Genomic DNA, 6,844 nt, shown 5'->3' with positions numbered 1-6,844 from the left:
GTCCTGGAGCTCCGCTTCCCCAGAGACCCACCCTACTAGGGAAAGAGAGAGGCAGACTGGGAGTATGGATTGACCAGTCAACGCCAAGTTCAGCAGGGAAGCAATTACAGAAGCCAGACCTTCCACCTTCTGCAACCCACAACGACCCTGGGTCCAAACTCCCAGAGGGATAGAAAATGGGAAAGCTAAAAATGGGATATGGAGACTGGCTGGTGGGAATTGTGTGGAGTTGTACCCCTCCTATCCTACGGTTTTATGTCTCCTTTCTTAAATAATAATAAAAAAGAATATGTATGTCACCTTCCTATTTTTAACACTAATTATGATGGAAAATGCTGTTAGCAGAGCATTTTGAATTCTTATGTTCTTCCTGTTCATTTTTAGCTTTTATTAATGTTAATATTTTATTTATAAAGCTTCTTTGTTGTACCGAAAGTAAAAATGCTGTTACAATCTCAGTGTAACTGGAAGCCACAGATGACTGACTCACCAATCACAGCTATATAAGCTACAGCCAGAGTCTTACAAGAATACCTAACAATGCTTACAAATTTGTTGGGGTGAAGTCCCCAAACCTTGGTGGTGGATTTCTAAAAGGGACTAAGTGGTGGAAGTAGAATGTCACAGGAACTGTTCTTTGGCTCTTTGGGGGGTGGGTGTCCAGGGGGTTGTATCAGAGATACCTTTCTTTTATTTTTAAACAGCTACCAAATCTATATGAGCTGTCCAACCAATATTGAAGCTCTCTTTTCTTTTTCTTTTTCTTTATTTTTTTACAGTTTATTTGGAGTCTTAATCACCTCTCATTCATTGTCTCTTTCTTTCTCTCTTCCTCTTTTCTTGCTCTCTTCCTCTTCTTCATCCTCCTCCTCATCATCTTTATCTTCATCAACCTCTCTATCATGTCCTATGTCTTCTTTCTCTCCACGGACTTCATATTTATCCTTTTCCCTTTCTACATCTTCATCCTCTTCATCATCAAACCCATCTTCTTCATCCTCCTTATCTTCATGTTCTTCATCTTCATCTACAATACCTTAGTCAGAGGCTTCTCCATCCTCTCAGTCATAATCATCCAGATCCTTCAGCTGAGGCAGGAGCTTGAGGACACTCTCCATAGTCATTCAAGTTAGTAGCATCACAGTTTAACAGATGAAGACTTTTCAGACTCTCCAATTTTTTCAAAGGTTCCAAGGTGCCAATTAAGTTTAGATGTTTGAGATTTGGAAGGTTTCTGCTAACATATCCAGACCTCCAAAGACTATTGTCACTGAGTTCAAGGTTTTTCAATTTAGGTAGTTTGGGGATATTTGAAACTGAAATAAAGCCTACGTTCATTAAACTGAGGGACTCTTAATTTCACAAAATTGGCTGTTAATCTCCTAATTTCCCAGTAATTTTATCTGCAGTTGTCCAGAGCAAGTTCTGGAACAGCTTCCAGGTTACAGTTCCTCAGCTCCTGGTGGATTCTCTTCTTCAGGATGGAGAGTCACAGTGCAGTGAAGGCTATCGGAGGCACAGGGGGATCTAGTGTTTTTTTCTTTTCTTTTTTTTTTTCTTTAAATACAGTTTTTACCAGACTCTTCCTCTGGTTAAATTTCTATGGTCCATGTGATTCATGTTGATGATAATGCTTTACTTTATATATCTTCTCCCTTCCTTACTAGACTTCTAATTCTATTATTAACCAAATAGTCTTTCTTGAACATCTTCTATATCCCTGGAACCATGTTAAGCATTATTGAATTTTATTATTTCTGGATGGGAAGTCAAGAGAAATTAATAAAATAAAGGAAGAGAGAGCCAAATAGGAAAATGAAATCAATTAGAGATTAGACAGGGAAATAGTTCAGCTATAACATACATATTTGGGGCCTTGGTTTGATTCACTGCACTGCATGCATGAGTGTAGTAATTTCACTTGACTCTCATGTGAAACTTTTCATTACAAAATAAATATTTAAAATGTCCTAAAATCAACTATAGAGTAAGACAGTCTGTTAAGAAGTATCCAATATGTTGTTAAAAAAAAAAGTAGATACAGCAGTCTAGGAGTTAATATAGTGGTGAGAACTTTGGACTTAAGAGCATGAAGTCCTGAGTTTGAGCCCTAGCATCACATTTGCCAAAGTGATACTCTTGTTCTATTTCTCTTTCTCCTGTTCCCTCGTGTTAATAAATCAATCTTTTAAAATGAAATAGATGCAAGTAAGTCTGAAAACTAAGAATTAGAGCTATCTCAAAGTTTCTCAAAACACAAACTGAATCTTTTTAATATATAGGCTGTGTATTTGATATGCGGACTCTCTCAAATGCCTAGACCAAGTAGATTAGAAGCATCTAATAGCACAGCTATATACAAGATACTGGATACTGTACAGCAAACCATAACAAAAGGACATTTCAAAGTTAACCCAATTAACAAATAATGTGATGATAACATTAACTATCGATTGTCTTTTTGAACCCTAAGACAGCAGGAACCTCACATCTCCACTATAGAGCCCCTAATTCCCCCAGTCCTAGAACCCTTGGATAGGGCCCACTTTCCCGTATGCATCTCCCAATCTAAACCAAATAATATTGCATCTGCCGATCACAACCTAACCAACACAACGATTGTCACCTCAACATGCTTAACCTCAGAATGTGTCCAGAGACTTCACGTGTGGAATGACAACCCTTCAGCTTCATTACTCGGGTGAGACCTTTCCTTTTATAGTACACTCTAATTTCATCTCAGGTAGTTCACTTTCTAACACAGTCCCATAACCTAGATATACACCAGTTTCTGTGAGAGAGAGCTTATGTTCACACGTATCCATAAACTACTGCAAAATATATACCTGAAAGCAGAAGTACACTAGAGTTTGCAGTGAGTACCTCCCTAACACTTCCTCTCCACTATTCCAAGATTGGGATCCATGATTGCTCAACAAATTGTTTGGCTTCATATGTTAACTCTCTTTTCAATCACCAGGTTCCAGATGCCACCAGGATGCTGGCCAGGCTTCCCTGGATTGAAGACCCTGGATTGTGTCCTGGAGCTCAGCTTCCCCAGAGACACACCTTACTAGGGAAAGAGAGAGGCAGACTGGGAGTATGGACCGACCAGTCAACGCCCATGTTCAGCGGGGAAGCAATTACAGAAGCCAGACCTTCTACCTTCTGCAACCCTCAACGACCCTGGGTCCATGCTCCCAGAGGGCTAGAGAATGGGAAAACTATCATGGGAGGGGGTGGGTTATGGAGATTGGGTGGTGGGAATTGTGTGGAGTTGTACCCCTCCTACCTTATGTTTTTGTTCATTAATCCTTTCTTAAATAAAAAATTTAAAAAAAAGAATAAAGGGAAACAATTACAAAAAAAAAAGAATTAGAGCTATGTAAACTGGATTTATCATCTGAGAAATCTTCATGAAATATCCAAAACTGATGAAATTTCTGAAATAGGTCATGTTAACAATAATATAGAAAGAATGAGGAAAGAGATAATTTTAGTAGGAAGACAATGTATGTGGACAATATTTAATTATCGGTTAAGGTAAATATAACCATGTAATCTGGTGTAGGCACTAAGTAAGCTCCACTGTAGAAACAAGAAAAAAATCGACAAAATAAGATGCATACTTGAATATCTTACTGCCATTTTATGGAGAGATGCTCTTAGTGCTTTTACAATAAGAGCTTAAGAAGGATCCATAAGTAGGATAAAAACACTTTGAACTTTGACAGTCACTGCTTGTTGAGAGACATTTCTTTATGAGTTTATCACATTTCTGCACATCTTGCAAAGTGACACATTGACCAGCTTTGCTCAAATTACATTTTAAAGATGTTTCTTTAGTAAATAGTCTTAGGATAGAGAATTACCTTAGGAGCAAAAGGCAGGTTTGATTTAAACCTTGGAAAATAAAGAACTGTTTCCCTGCAGAGTGATAGGTAAACATGCTTATGTCCACTATAGAAAACTGGGTCTCCGAAGTTCTGTGCTTTTTTTCTGGAAGGCAAATCACTGTGTACAAAGAGATCACATGTCTGTTTTCATATTATCCTGTGGGAATAAAAACGTGGATATCTAGAACAGATGTTACTTTCGTTAGAGCTCCTGCTTTGAGTAAGAAGCTGCCTTTTGTCTCTGATTTAGTGATCTCTTCTGCCAACATCTTTAAAAAGGCAGCTGGTTAACTCATCCTTTAAGTAAAGTAAAACTTCAGACCCTTCATAATTACAGAGATATATCTATACAATCATAGAATTTAGAGTCATGGTGGTAAAAAATTCAAGTAATTGAGTAAGCATTAGTTGATTCACTTGAAATAAAGTTGGGCAGGGCACATACTACTTGTGAAAGAAGGTCACAGCAGAATCCCCTTAAAATTCAGACTTTCCTACAGTATATAACATCAGCCTTAAATTAAAAAATGTCCCCTGCCCTTCCTCCCTCCCTTCCTCCTTCCCTCCCTTCCTCCTTCCCTCCCTTCCTCCTTCCCTCCCTTCCTCCCTTCCTTCCTTCCTTCCTTCCTTCCTTCCTTCCTTCCTTCCTTCCTTCCTTCCTTCATCCTTCCTTCTTTCCTTCTTTCTCCCTCCTTTCTTCCCTTCTTCCTTCCATCTCCTTCCTTCTTTCCTTCCTCCTTTCCTTCCTCCTTTCCTTCCTTCCTTCCTTCTTTCCTTCCTCCCTTCCTTCCTTCTCTACTTCCTTCCTTCTTTTCTTCTGAGATCAGAAGAGATCCATTGTGTTCAGGGTGGTATGGTCATAGACCCTTCCTTTCTTCCTATTCCTTTATTTTCCTTCTTTCCTTCCTTCACAGATATAATATCGACTACTACTTGGGCTTCTACTGTCACAGAATACTTAGATTTTTGTTCTTTTTTAGGTAATATGGATTTATAAACTGTATATATTGGGCAGGCGGTAGTGCAGCGGCTTAAGTGCACGTGGCACAAAGCTCAAGGACAGATGGAAGAATCCCAGTTTGAGCCCCCGGCTCCCCACCTGTAGGAGAGTAGCTTCACAGGTAGTGAAGCAGATCCGCAGTTGTTTAGCTTTCTCTCCCCCTCTCTGTCTTCCCTTCCTCTCTCCATTTCTCTCTGTCTTATACAACAATGACGACAACAATAACAACAACAATAATAACTACAACAACAATGAAAAACAACAAGGGCTACAAAAGGGAAAATAAACATTAAAAAAAGAATGTCTTAAAAAAAGACTGTATATATTTTAGGTGAACCATTTCATGTCTTTTCTAGTTGTTACTACACTATGCCTACAACTGAGGTGAACTAATTTTAAAAATCTACACTTAGTCTGTTGATGACCTCACACAATTCCAAGGTTTTATTATACTGTCCACATACAACTGCTAATTAAAAATAATTTTATTTAGTATGAGAGATAGAATAGAAAACTACTCTGGCTAGAACATGCAGCACCGGGAATCATGCTAAAACCTCAGATGTGCAAACCTGATATTCTACTATTTTTCAGGTCATGCAACTGCAAAAATCAAATCTCCCTCATGTAACTTTTCCCTCACTCTAGACTTTTACTCTCCATATGTCCACTTCCACTGATTATATACCAGGTATTATAAGCAGCTATGCTCAATTTCCTTAGCCGTTTAGAAAATGCAAATCAAAGTCACAATCAGTTAGGGCTGAGGGATGACTCACTTGGTAGGGTTTGTACCTTACAGTGTGTGACCTGAGTTTAGGTCCCAGAACCATATGGAAGTGTCAAGGCACCACAAAAAAGCTCTGATTATGTGGTAGTCATTTGTAGTGTTTCTTCCTGTATCTGTCTGTATATTAAGTAGAAAAGAATGAGAAACTTGGCATGAAAGCAGTGAAAACACATATGCATGAGACCCTGAAACAGCCCACATGTAAACAAAAAAAAACCCCAGTTAATTACAAGTTGATATCCACCTTGATGGTGAAATTTTTTTAAAAAAAGGAATATAACAAGGATTGGTGAATATGTGGAAAAATTAGAATTCTCATACAATATGAATAGCAAGTAAAATGCTGCAATTGTTTTAAACAGTTTGACAGCTTATTTAAGAGTTAACCATTTAGGGCCAGGTGGTGGCACACCTGGTTAAACACACACATTACAGTGTGCAAGGACCCGGGTACAAGCTCCTTGTCCCCACCTGCAGGAGAAAAGCTGTACAAATGGTGAAGCTGGGCTGCAAGTGTCTCTATGTCTATCTACCTCTCTATCTCCCCCAGTCCTCTCAATTTTTTTCTGTCTCTATTCCATAGTAAAATACTAAAAAATGAGTTAAATATTAAGTTACCATATGACTAAGTAGCATAATATCTATGTATATATGCAAGAGTATAGACAATATATGTATATTCAAAAACTGATATATGAATGTGTACAACTCTCTTATATAATTACTTAAAAGTAGATGGGGGCTGGGTGGTGGTGTGCAGGTCTTCTCAGGACCTCTGCCTCCCTGGCCACTGGTGGGGGAGACTGGGGCAGCCCCTGAGAGTCCTAGGGGGACCCTGGTGATGAGGGTGATGTACACGGAGAGGAAGGAAGAATACAATCAGCTTCTGGAGAAGCCTCATGGCAACTTGTTTATTGAGGGACACAAACAGATAGATATACCTAAGTTTCAGAGAGGTGGTTGAGGTAATCATTAAGTCATACACACAATGCAGAGTTAAATCTTGACCTATCAGGTATTTGATCTTAGCTGGGAAGTTATTATACAGGATCTGGTCATGAGTTCACAATGCATAGATAGGCCTTTTTTTCTAAGGGTGGATTACAAGCATCTCCGGGCAGTGGGGCAAAGGGGCAGTTAAACAAAGCCAGGATATTT

General features: G+C 38.9%; 1 pseudogene; it reads right to left on the bottom strand.

Moving 5' to 3' along the window:
* Window positions 1–590: 590 nt before the first annotated feature.
* LOC132536888 (acidic leucine-rich nuclear phosphoprotein 32 family member B-like) lies at window positions 591–4,165 on the bottom strand (annotated as a pseudogene).
* Window positions 4,166–6,844: the final 2,679 nt, after the last annotated feature.

This window comes from Erinaceus europaeus, chromosome 2 (assembly GCF_950295315.1).
Source record: "Erinaceus europaeus chromosome 2, mEriEur2.1, whole genome shotgun sequence".
NCBI classification, from domain to species: Eukaryota; Metazoa; Chordata; class Mammalia; order Eulipotyphla; family Erinaceidae; genus Erinaceus; species Erinaceus europaeus.
The sequence above is the reverse complement of the archived record's forward strand: the minus strand, read 5'-3'. Positions and strand labels throughout refer to the sequence as shown.